This window comes from Haemaphysalis longicornis, unplaced genomic scaffold, assembly GCF_048455015.1.
Source record: "Haemaphysalis longicornis isolate Haplotype H1 unplaced genomic scaffold, Haemaphysalis longicornis Haplotype H1 scaffold_16, whole genome shotgun sequence".
In the NCBI taxonomy this organism is placed as follows: Eukaryota; Metazoa; Arthropoda; class Arachnida; order Ixodida; family Ixodidae; genus Haemaphysalis; species Haemaphysalis longicornis.
In genome coordinates this window covers 2,496,367-2,510,242 of record NW_027526266.1, presented here as the reverse complement: position 1 = coordinate 2,510,242, position 13,876 = coordinate 2,496,367, and positions in this window count along the sequence as shown.

The window sequence follows — 13,876 nt, the reverse complement described above, 5'->3', positions numbered from 1 at the left end:
TATCCCTGAGTGATGCAAATTGATTGATTGTAGGGTTTAACGCGCCGACGCAACACAATCAATCAATCAAGCATTGGTTTATTTCAAGCATAGGTACATAATATTTGCAAACAGTGCTTGGACCCTTAGCCAAAGGCTAGTTGTGGGTCCAAATTCGGAAATACATAGTTATAAGTAGTCTCATTGTTATCAATCAGTGCATAAACATACTTTCAGATTACAGTAACTACCAATACAACCAATACCAACATAACACGTGATGACTATTTGAAAAAAATTACCCCGCATTTCCCCGAAGGGGAGTATGAGGAAGTGCGAAGCACGGGGTGATGCTATGAGGGGTAGTTTGTTGAAGTTTGGTGGCATTTTGCACGCCGCAGCTCGCTTCGCCCGCTTGCGTTCGGCATCGCGAGCCTTCATTTCGGGATCGGCAGCCATCGAGAGTGCAGAACTAGACCGCTCTCGACGAAGACGCGCGCGCGACTAACTGCAGAGCCGAGCCGAGCGAGGAGACTGTAGCGAGAGAGCACGCGCGCGCCGACCCACGGAGGTCTGGCCGTTTATTGCTGTATATATAGGGGAGTGTGCCGCGCCGAGCCAGGTGGCTGAGAGAGAGGAGGCGCGGGCGAGCACGACGAGCGAAGGGGAGAGGGCAGCGAACGCGCGCAACGGCGCAGCGGCAGCCGAGCGAGGGGAGAGGAGGCGCGAGCGCGTAACGTCACGGCGCGCGGAAGGGGAGGGAGGCGCGAGCGCGTGACGTCACGGCGAGAGCGCCCGCCATCACATGGTGTAGTGACGTCACTGCGCCGTTGCTATGGACGCCTTCCCTCCGCTACCGCGCCGTTGCTAAGGAGAGGAGGGCGCGATAACACCTGCGGGCAACGGACGGCGGTGGAAGGAGTAGGTCCGACTAAGAAGTGTTTCGCACTTAAAAAAAGAAAAAAGCCGCGAACTTTGCGACTGTACGCAAGTGATCGTGCTGCGATCAAAAAGGAAAGAAAAAAACAAGTACGTTTCTAGTGTTGGGGACATTCATGGGCATATAACAACAGAAAATGATTTTTCAGTTTTTTACAGAACTTATGGTCATTCCTCAGGTCAACAGGGATTTTATTCCACACTTTCGCACCAACGTACTGTATAAGTCGCTCACTATAAACATTATGAGTAAGGAGAAGATTGAAATTGTTAAGGCTGAAATTTCCTGTGTGCCGCAATGGACTATTAAATAAGAATACAGGAAATGGATTATTGTTCCTTACTATGCTGTATGTGATTCGAGCCGTTTTATCCTCACGCATGTGATCAAAAGGTAATAGTCGAAGCTGAGTAAACAAAGGCTTACTGTGCTCATAGTATTTGGCGAAATTCATAATTCTAATCACACGTTTTTGCAATCGTCTGATGGGGTTAAGGTACGTAGTGAACGTCCATCCCCAGGACTCTAAACAATATGTCAGGTGACTGCTGATAAAGGCATCGTAAAGTATAAGCAGGATGTTTGCGTCAAAACAATCACGAGCTTGTAAAATGGCGTAGCATCCGGATGCTACCTTCGAACAAACGTGCGTAATTTGGTTCTTCCAATTTAAATTGCTGTCAAAGATAATACCTAAATATTTGAAGGAACTGGTTTGTTGAAGTGCATTACCGTTAATAATCGGTTTAGTTATGCTGTAATTTACAAGTTTTCTCGGAGAGTGAAAAATCATGTATTTAGTCTTCTTCGTGTTGATTGTCAATTTGTTTGTTGAAAACCAGTTAGATATTTTAGCTAGCTCTATGTTCAGTTTATCCTGCAGTTCATCCTCAGTATCGGCTGTGAATATGACAGCAGTGTCATCGGCATACATGAGCATTTGAGAAGAAATTATTTGACACAAGTCGTTTACATAGAGGGTAAACAGTAAGGGCCCAAGCACGGACCCTTGTGGAACACCTGTTGTTATGTATCGTAGTGAAGACGTTATATTATTAATGGACACTCTTTGCTGATGGTCGGTAAGAAAACTGGAAAATAGATGAAAGGTTTTGTCTCGGAAGCCATAATTTTTAAGCTTATCCAACATAATACTGTGTTCGACTGTATCAAAAGCTTTTTGAAGACCCAAGAATACTACAGCGGCAAGTTTATTATTATGCAGGGTGGTATTAAGCATTGGCGTAAGTCAGAGCACAGCTGTTGATATAGAGTATCGCGGGCGGAATCCATGCTGTTGCGGACAGATGACGCGGTACTTTTCAAGAAACTTGTGGACGCGTTTTGCAATTATTTTTCGAAAATAATATTGATAGCACTTAGAACTGAAATTGGTCGATAACTGGATGGCTCAGATCGGTCACCTTCCTTAAATACAGGAGTAACTTTTGCTATTTTCAGACGTGATGGATATATACCATCAAGGAGAGAGTGGTTGAATAGATTACATAGTATGGGGCCAAGTATGTCAATGTTCTCTTGAATGAAGCGGGCGGTGATACCGTCTAGGCCTGCAGCTTTGTTTTTGGGAAGACTGTTAACTATCGCCACTATTTCATTCAATTCGATGTCTTCCATAACAAAAGTGTTGCTTATTGGCGTAAGGATAGAATTGTGTGTGTTACTTGTGCAAATTTTGGCCGCCAAGTCAGGGCCAACACTAATGAAATAATAGTTAAAGGTTTCGACCGTTGTTTGAGTAACATTGTCAGCGGCTAAGTGTACCTTCTGGGAGTGTCCTATAACTTCTTTTAAAATATTCCATATTTTCTTAGTGTTGCCAGAGGCGTGTGTGATGAGACTCGAATAAAATTCCTTTTTACGAGTCGTCATCAGAGCAACAGTCTTGTTGCGGGTGTGTTTGAATTGACGGAGATAATATTCATTGCTTTTGTTATGTCTCCATTTATGATACCAGTAATCTTTCTTTTTTATAACATCTAAAATTTGTTTAGTCATCCAAGGGCAAATTGGCTTATCACGTGAGTGGGCACGTGTATATCGGCTACTGCTGGCTATTATGTTGGTAAGAGTCTCAATGAGGTTTTCAAACTCTTCATTTACATCAATACGGTATATTAGATCAGGATCCAGTGAAAGGAGGTGCTTGCGTATCACGCCATAATCCAGATTATTAGCGAAGTTTGTAATTTTACGTTTTGTAGTTCCTGAGTCATGAATGGTCACATAAATAGGATAGTGATCTGAGATCGGACTACTATAAACCCCGGCGTCAGCACCTGCATCAATGTTTGTTAGAACATGATCGATTAAGGTTTCCGAACCACTTGTAACACGTGTCGGTTTCGTGATTAAATTACGAAAATTATAGGACACGAGCAAGTTGGTGTAATCTATATTGAATGCGTTCATAGTGTCGATATTTACGTCACCAACAATGACTGCAGGTTTTTTATATTCACTGGTGATGCATGAAAAAACATTTTCAAGTCTCTCAAGAAAATCGTCAAGACTGGAATTAGGAGGCCGATAGACCACGCCAAGAATGATACCATGTTCCATCAAGATAAAAAGTGTTTTATTCTGTGGTGCAGAGCATGTAATTTTTGTTAGGACTGAGTAGGCAAAATTTTTTTTAAGCTATAGTGCGACGCCTCCACCACGGGAGTGCGAATCACGCGGGTTAGAGACGATATTTCTTCGTGCTTTTTTAGCCACGTTTCTACAATGGCTAAAGCGGTAAACTGATGATTCTGTTGAGCAATAAAGGCGGACAGGTCGTTTATGTTTCTTCTTAGGCTGCGGTTGTTAGTGTAAAAAACAGATATGTCTTCTTCGGTTCATCTTGGATTGAACATCGCCATTGCAACCGTAAAACAAGGTGATGCTTTGTGTGTGCATCTACGTTATTATTTCAAGGTCGTCCTCGCATGCGACATGTACTGCCTTTGATTTCTCGGTTTTGTGCATTAGAATTTTGCCATCAACCACCCAGGCAAATTTCCAATTCTTTTCGCGCTTAGTCCTGATGGACTTCCCAAGCAGAACTTTGTTTTCTAGGCATAAATGCTCGTTGACGAAAACGGGTTCGTTTCCCCCAAAGCCGAGCATTCCGGTGTTTAGCCTGGTCTTCTTGGCAGCAAGCAAGAACTCGTCACGCTTGCTGCGGGAGACAAACCTGGCTATTATATTGGAGGGGCCGTCACCTCTTGTTTGTACACGGTGAACAATATATATGTCTTGGATTGACATGTCAACCTTCAAGGTAGCAGCTGCGTTCTGTACAACTTTATGCAGATCCTCATCTTTATAGGAGGGAACACCTTTCAGCTCAATATTGTTGCGCCTTCCGTACTGGTTGAGCTCAATCAGCTGTTTTTGGACATCAATGAGTTCTTTGTTTAGTCTCTGGTTTTCTTTCTGGCATTCCAAGGTCTGACCTTGCGCCACTGTTAGCTCTTTCCGCATAGTATTCATGTCACCTTTTATTTCGTCAAAACTATAGATGAAAAATTTCAGAGAATTTTTGAAAGTTTCGAGCTCATCTTTTTCGAGCTTTTGACAGTTTTGAGCTCAAGCGATGAGGCACGCCGTAGTGGAAGACTCCGGATTAGTTTCGGACACCTGGAGATGTTTAACGTGTGCCAAAATCTCCTACACATGGGTGTTTTTGCTTTTCACACTAAGCGGTGCAAATGGTGCCCACTGTTGATGCACAATGCAGCGAACCAAGACATGTACGGAGAGCCTGCGCTTGGCTGCTCGGTATTACCCGAAGGTTAGTGGAACAAGTATTGGAAATTGTGGGCATACTGTAACGAAAGGCTGCATTTTTGACAGTCGAATTAGGGCAGAACCAAATGAGGTGATGCAGACCACCTTTGGTTGGGGGGGGGGCACTGCGTGGCCAGTGCATACCATTTGCATAGGGTTTTGGGTTCGTACAACTCCACGGCTTTTGTTGAGTTAACGAATACCTAACTAAATAGATGGTGGACTAAACTCCAAAGAGATATCGATCTTTTAGGTTTCGGTCGAGAAGGGATGAACTGGGACGTTTTTGAAGCAGATCAAGTGCCTTTTTTTATTTTAAAATGTACCTGCATCGCTGACGAGTATGAGCTCTCGGTGCTGGGGAAAACAGCGGACGTATTGCACGCAAACTCTACTGCGGAGCTGCGTGAGCTGCCTGATCTCCCAGGGAAGAGGACCTCCTCGGGGTGATCTAAGTGTTCGAGCCGTTTTGATGGAGTGCGGTCATGTGGTGAATGTTGTTATGGCCAAGTAGCTATATCTGTAAGATGGGTTCTTGCTAGTTTCTATAATGCTTCAATGAATCGGTCCGGGTAGTGGTTTGTGTCAGCAGCAGTTGCGCAGATCCCGGTATGAGGCAATCCAAAATGGCCGGCGATCTTTAAAGCTCAGTTGCAGTTTATGGCATGTGGAATATGTAATGCACATGGGCATTGTTGAATGATACGTTCTGACAAATGAGAAGGGGCGCGCGGCCGCGCGCCCGGCCTTGCAATGATAAGTGCGATGCTCATCGCAAATGCATTCTTGCAGCGCCGTGAGTTGGGCCAACGTATATACGTTCGGAACGCTCCGCTAGCGGTTGTCGCGTTTAAACACGCAATCACCCACTGTCGGAGCTTTCGGGAGACGATACGTAATTGATTGCGGGCTCTTAATAAATGCATTGGCCCGTACGTACGTGTCCTACCTGTGCTATAAAAATCGCTAGGGCGGCGCGGTCACTGTTTGAAAATTGCAGTCACTTTTTTTTTCGGTAGATCTCGATTCCGTGGGCTGCAGGTTTCAGAAGACAGAGTGGCGGTTCGATTTTAAAGGAATTCAGGGGAAGAGAAATAGACTGGGGATATTGAACCCATCTAGGAGTTCGCCTGCATTCAATCCAGTACGGGGGTGGGATCGAATAGATGGATAAAAGTAAATATAGATTAGAAAGGTGAGGTAATTAGAACAGAATAGCTAGTAGTTCCATTGTGGTAGATTCCGTCGCACACAACACACCTCGAACACTGCTGGCTGCGGTCATGCAGCGTCCGGGAGACGAAAACCTCGGCGGGAGCGGTGAAACGTAGAGGTGAGCTTGCTGTGATGAGGAGCGAACCGTGCGGCGGTTCGCTGGAATAGTGTGTGGCCGACAGACGGGTACTGGGAGCGGGAGCTCCAACACGAGCGACAGAACGTCCAGGCGGCAAAGACGGAAGAAAAATTAACTGCGTCATTCGGTTCGCAATTTTAGCGCACCCCCAAGCCGCAAAAAATGTGAACTACCACTCGGCGCAAGGCCACTGGTCATACTCAGCGGCAAATTCGCCTGGTGGCTCAGTGACCCTAGCGATACGATTGTTACCACAAGTGGTGCTTAACCTAGTATGCAGACTCTCTAGTGCCTCTTCCAGTGCGCGTCAGCCTAATGCTATCGTCTCTAGTGCCTCTTCCAGTGCGCGTCAGCCTAGTGCTAGCGTCTCTAGTGCCTCTTCCAGTGCGCGTCAGCCTAGTGCTATCGTCTGTAGTGCCTCTTCCAGTGCGCGTCAGCCTAGTGCTAGCGTCTCTAGTGCCTCTTCCAGTGCGCGTCAGCCTAGTGCTGGCGCCTCTAGTGCCATTTCCAGTTTATCTAGTGCATCCCAGTGCCGAAAAGACGCTGGTTTTTGCGATAGGGCATGGTGTCAACAGAAAACTCCCGCGAACACATACAAGAAGTTCCTGGTACCGCCAGGAACCAAACCAGGAACTAACAGAGCAACAAAGCGAGATGCCGTTGTTTTACCGATTGAGATACGAGCCCACGCGGAGACGGAGAAGGCAGGTGCTGCACTCACCAAGCACATCTACGGGTTTACCCCTGCATTCTCGCCGGATGCCACTTGATAGCGTCGGTGACCTCTCAGGCCGCTGTGCGCTCCATCCCCGGCACGTGTAGGGTCAGTGTGCGCGCCTTGCGCATGCCAAAAGAGTTACAAAAATTAAAGGAAGCTCACACGAACGCATGGCAGCTCACTTCTAGTACGCCAGTGTGCTAAAGAGTGTGGCCTCCAGTGTTCGCCACAAAAATCAGAGATCCTTTCCGTCCGCCCACACGCCAAACGCAACATCAAGAAAGACACTGAAACACTCCTTGATGGCCAGGCCATCATTCCAAGCCCCAGCATCACGATCCTGGGCCCACATCTCCAGGCCAACACCAAGAGTCGCGTATCCTTGCAGCGCCTCAAAGACAGCATCAATCAAATCATACACATGCGCGGACGAGTTGCCATTAAGAAGTGAGGCTTCAAGCAACCCGGAACCTTTCCAATAATTCAAACTTTTTTCCTCTCGAGAAAAACTTACGTCACCCCCTGTCTTCTTCTAGGCAAGTAGTGCATAGACATGCTTGATATAATGATTAGAAAGGCGGTTGATGAGGCCATTTGTCTTATGAGTGCGTCCTCGGAGAGGCTGCTAATGATGAGGCTCAACAACACGGTGGAAGAGCTGATAAAGGGCCATTTTTCTAACCAGAAGCAACGACTGACGAGACCTGCAGTGGGTCACCGGATCCTTCACCAGATTGGCTGGGCAGCACGCAGTGTCACACCATGTGATGTACTCCCGGACTTTTGGCCACAAGAAGTAAAGAGGTTCTCTTTGCTTAGAAATATGGACCCTTCACATCACGATGGTCACCGACAAGCACAAGCTCAAGCAGGCGACACCGCCCACGGCGGGGATCATGCAGTTATATACACAGACGCCTCCCAATATCGAGGGTAGCAATACGCCATCTTCGTGGCTATCTCCAGAACCAACTTCTTTGCATGTGCCTCACTCAGGACCCAAGACATGACGGCAATAGAAGAGGCAGCCATCGCCTTGGCTCTCACTCAACCAGGGGTTCGGAAGGCAGTCACTGATTCCCAACAATCCTGCCGGAATTACACGTCGGGGTGGCTGTCCTGAGCTGCACTGAGTGTGCTAAAAACCACTCCCTAAACGGCTCTTTATAGCTCAGCTGGATGCCCGCTCACGCTTCCATGAAGGGAAACCAATACGCCCACCAACAAGCCAGTGCTTTAACCCCCAGGCTACGATGTTGTACGAAGAACGTCAACCGCTTGTCACGTATAGGAACATACCCCAGGATTATCGCCTTCAGATATAAACCCTACCCTCGCCTTACCCTGACCTCTCCAGAGAACAACCGTACGGCTCCTACAATGCGGCTACTTCACACACCCGACACATCTTCACCTAACGCACCCGAATCGCGACGACGCTGAATGTACATTTTGCTCAGAAGTAGGAACACTCCGCCACATAATAGGAGTGAGTTACTGTAGCCCCGAGAACCCTCCTCTCTTCCGGTCAAGTACCCAACAAGAACAATGGGAGAGGCTGCTGTCCAGTCCCTGTCTGCCTACCCAGCTTCAGCTGCTGGACAGAGCACACGCGGCGCGGACGGCATGTGGGCTCCAGTGAAGGACCCACTCCCCTGCGCCGCCCTCAAAGCCATTCAGAAATCCGAATAAAACTATTTCCCCTCCCAGCCTCCACCACCTATGCCCCCGACCTCGTCGCCTCCGTTGAAAGTGGGAGAGACGGAAAAGTAACATCGTGTAACAGCGGGTTTGAGCTTCTTTTTTTTTATAAAAAAACGTTTCCACTGATGTGCTACACAAATACAACTCAACCAACCACGGTTCATGTATCATGCATTTTATTTAACCTTCGCAAAGAATATCTCTTTGAAGTAATAAAGGGTTTGGTTAAGTGCATTTCACTTGTCTCTGGTTTTCCTGTTTGCAGAGCCACTTGAGTGAACGTAATGGGTATTCGTTGTGGGTGCCATTTACAGCTTTGCTTTCAAACCGCATTCGCTGGGTGGAATAGGGAGACTTTTTTCCTTGTTGCAAGGGTTGGCCGTAGATAGTTTCGGAGCCATTCCGTTGCATCCGCCGTTTTGCACCAGTAAGTGAAGCGTTCACCTCGATCCCTACGCTCATCTCAATGCATCTTCAGGTACAGCCGGAAGACACTAGCTTGGTGATACCACTACGACCGATAAAGACGACAATATCGTCACGACTGGCTGGCGGCAGGAAGCCGCCATCCACACAATGCTATATGCAGCAAAAATGTTTTATCAAAGTTGAGGCATCACGGAAGATGTGTAATTTAAAAAGAATCGCGGAACAAGTGATCTGTTCTACGCTATGTTCATGCAATTTCGCATAGAACAAAGGAGATGAAAGGCAAGCTTGATTTTCTATTATTCTCGGTGAACAATAAATTAGAGGGGCTTATAGGCAGAATTAACGATAAGCTGACCAGAATTGGTGATTCTAAAAGAAAGGGTTGTGATGTCAAGCACAAGGCTCAGTTTGTTGATTCCCGATGCAAGGTCGTGTACTGCATTCCTCTGAAATGCAAAAGAAAGTACATCGCGCAAACAGGACGATGCTCAATGAGTACTTGAGCAAACATCAAAACACAGTCAAGGACATGCCCACGTAACATTTAACATCTCACTGTGAAAGTTGCGGCTGCTATCCGTTCTTCAATAGTACCACGGTCTTGATGACTCACGAACAAAAAAGATAGCTGAAGCCTTTCATATAAAAATGACTTTAGAAGATTGTATTAGTTGGCTGTTCATATAGCTGCTGGAACGCTAAGTAGCCTATCTGGGCAAATGTTGAATCAGTGGTTGTTCTGTGCCCACGTGACAATTTGCAACGTATGCACGTTAAAGAAATAGGGTGGTAGTTGTGGGGTGAATTTTTATTTTGAGATTTAAAGATGGGCCCAACTTTAGCTACTTTCCAGTCGCTCGGAAACTGTCCGGATGATAAGGACTGCAAGAAAATTTGGCACAAAATCTTACTTGAAATAGACGGTATTTTTTTGAATTTTTGAAATATTGTTATCGACTCCTGCGGAGGTAGAGAGTTTAAGGTTATTTATAAGATATTGTATTCCTTCGGCAGGTATGGCAATCGGCTGCATATATGAAGAGTCTAGGTCATCAAAACAAGGAACGTTAGAATTACTCTCCCTAGTCAATACTGACGAAAAAAAACTGGTAAACACGGAGGGTCCGTCACTCTCCGAAATGGGAATGTGCTCATCATCATGTGATACAATCTTGTTAGTATCGCCCGGGGGGGATATTTCTTGCCAGAACTTTCAGAGGTTAGTTTTTAGGATAGAAGGTAGGTCATTTGGGTGGTATTTATTTCTAGCAGTAGATATGGCCGACGAGTAATTTTGTAGGCGCTCTTTGTATTTCTGCCACGCGTGATTACTACCGGAGCCCTTGGCACATTGTATAAACGTTTATTCTTGTTTCCTTGTGCATAGAGAGACCTAATAAACCATGGGTTAGCTCTATTATTTGAGATGAATATGAGTGGCACGTATTTTTTAACCAAAGCAGACTTTTTGTTTCGAAAAAGTGACCAGTTAGCATCAACCTACCGAATTTCAAAGAAGGGCATTGTTTTAGAAATATACAATATCTCCAGTTCTTTGTTCATTTCGTCGTAGTAAACCTTGTTATAGTCGTAACGTTTTTTAACATTGAAGCCAGGAGGCGGTAGTGGTAAATTAAGTGCTATAATGAGCATAATATGATAACGTAAACCGCCCCTGTTTAAGAAAGACTGAACCCTTTCGGGAGCACTTGTAAAAACTAAATCTAAGATGTGCGATCCTCCGGTAGGTTCATTAATTACTTGGAACAGAATGAAATCTAAAGTTATATTGACTAGTTCTAAAGACGCGCCGCAGGACGATGATAAATAATTCCAGTCGATGTCCGGAAAATGAAAGTCACCAAACAGATAAGTTTCGTCTGCAGCACATAGCTGGGTAGCCGTAGCCAAATTGGTGCCCAAGTCATTTAGATAGGAAAACGACGAATTAAGAGGACGGTAACAAAGCCCTATTAGTATATAAGTGGCGCCCGTTCAACAAGCAACCCATATGATTTCGACGGCAGAGTCGAATGTTACAAGGTATGAAGAAATGGTTTTCTTAACCACTAGCAAAACGCCACCACTTCTTTTGTTAATCCTGTCATTACGATATATGTTACATGCTTTGTTATCAAGGAGAATTTTGCGGTCGTGTATGTCAGGGCTCAGTCAAGCCTCTGTTAGGGTAAGGATGTCGGCACTAGTATCGTCTAAGAAGAATCAGACTTAGTGACGTTTATGCAGTAGGCGTCGAATGTTGGTGAAGGCAATTGATAGTGTCGGACTTGTGCGCGGTGACAAAGGCCAATTAGTAGCTTGAGGGTGCGTGGCGCCCTCAAGCTGCGAGCTGAAGCGGGCAGTTCCGATACACGCGGGAAAGGCCCGGAGGTCCAGAGCAGAAAGGCCTGAAACAACAGCACGGGTGAGCGTACCATCGTCGAAGCGGTGCCGTCTCCTTGCAAATAAAAGGACCTTCGATGTCCTTGCAAATGAAAGGAACTTCGATAACTTCCACAGAAAAACGTTCGTCGCTGTACTGACTGCGGACTACCACTTCTCACTAGACGACATGATGACGACGTATCCTGACCGAAGATGTTGAGTTGCAAGTTGGTCTCCCAAGCTCCTGGAAGCCAAGGGTACGGGAGACATTTTCTTGAATGAAAGAGCCCTGGCTTCTCCATCCACGATTTCACAAACGTACGCTGGATTCACCTCCACCTCAAGATGTGACGTGACAACGAAGAGAAGGTATTCAAAAGAAGGATTTAACAAATGTAGTGGCAGGTTATGCAGTAATGGCAGGTATTAATGGCAGGATAATAATGGCAGGTAGGGTAGCAGCGATGTGTCAGGAACAGCACGCCAACCAAGACCAGCGAAGGTGTTCATCTTCCTTCTTAGCCTATGGGCCCGCTTATGTTAGAGAGTGCCTACCCGCAGAGAAGTGTTGGCAACTGGTTCAGATTATAGTTTACGTAGCAAGGGGCCAAGGGAACGAGCCGGTGACAATATTATCGCATCTCGTCTAGTCGCGGTACAAACGGTTTTGTGTATTTGCTGAGTAAACGGTATTTCCATGATCGGAAACTAAACGGGGAAAGGAGTGATGATCACCACTCATAACAGTTTTCATTGAACGGCGGTCTTCATTCCTTCCTTACTTTAAATTATCTTGATTCGCGGCAAAGTTGTAGCTCCACCGATGACCATTGTTGTGTTCTACCGCTTAAGCTACGCCGATCCCTGTTTTACTGAAACGTTTTAGCATTGTATTCAACAGCTAACTTCAGATTTTGTCGTGGCCCTCTCTTTCTTGGTAATTTCAGCTTCAGTAAAGCTTGTATGCAGGCTAGTTACTGTTAAAATTTCTTAAGGTGCCTTTCAAGTTTAACACAGTCTAAGAGAAACCATCAATTTCTTGTAGAGAATTCAGAGTTATATGGCTCATTGAACTGCTCCTTGTTCTATATCAGTTTCAGTTGCACATATCAGTGTTATTGTATTGTCCACAGCGAAGAAGAAATCAGGCCTCTTGTAGATGTGGACCTTTATAGGACACAAACTTGTGATCCGGAATAAATAAATGAAACAAACGCAGCGTGTAAGCCGTCAACAAAATCACGTCTCCGGACGAGAATCGGCGAATGAATTGCCGCTGCGTTTCCCTGCGAACATTTATCACTCTGACTTAATCTTTCCGGAACACTCAATTAGATCCGGAATACTCGCAATCAAAGCGGGACATTCTAGAGTAGCGACAGCGACAACACGGCAAAATTCTTTCAGTCAATTAGGCTAGCCTGCGCGTCAAAACAAAGGCAAGGAAACGTGCGCTCACTTCGAACACAGAAAGAACAGCCGGACGCAGCCACACGCTGTCAACAAAACCCATACCATATACAAACAAAACAGAAAGCACACTTCACAAGAGGGCATTTATTAATTGTTAAAGTAAAACGGCAGTCCAAACAATATTCCGTGCGTCATCTTGTGTAGGGGGGGTTGAGGCCAGCCGCATGGACGACTTCGGACTGCCTGCCACGTTGCGATTTGCCCGAGCTACAATCGGGGAAAACATCGAAGATAACTTGGCCAAGGCATTGTTGAATTCTTTAGGGTCTCAAGTACTGTTGCAAGAGCTTTTTACTGAGTTCGGAACAGCAAACTCACACAAGCTCGCCTGGGTGATGCTCGGCGTCTGATCCTCCCGGATTGTAGTGTCCGGCATCCGGCAGCTGCTGCTGGACGGTACTGCGTACGCCAGCAAGCTGGCGGGCATCTTCAGCACTGTGTAGGTAACCTTGAATGCCCGCGTTGAGATCGTCATCTCATGTCTGTGGCAGCAGATGTCCTTGTAGGCACTGAAAGTACCATTGCGTCATAAATCCGCAGTAGCGAAATGAAATTTTCCAACTCATTTTTTGGTGTTTTCAGAATGAGGGGGATAGTAGGCGAAGGAAGCGGTTTCCACGCCGACGAGGAGCGATATTACTGTCCCGTTGAGTGACGGCATTAGTGTAGTTAAAATGATGCAGGTTCTCTTTGCCTACCCAGCACAAGAGTTATTGATGCAGGTTATGGGATCCCGGACTCATCTACTTATTTTGCGGCAAACGTCACGAAGTTCCTATACAGGTTCAAATCAGACGAAGTAACTGGGAAAGTTTCTCTAGGGTTTACTTGAAATCTTTAAATTTCCCGCTTTAAACTGTTAGTACGTTCCTCCTCAATACACGCCGCTGACAAATGTGTGTGTTGTTTTCTTCGTTTTTTGTGTTTTTTCAAAAGACCCAGGTTGTAAGTGGCGGGCTATGCGCCGATGCCATTGTTGAACTTATTGTTGTTACACATTCAGATCGTGTTCCCGTGCCCGTATTAGAATGTAACATTGTTGATACATTTTTGATTATTCAAGTGTGTTAAAAAGAAAAGGCTCCCAGATAAAAAA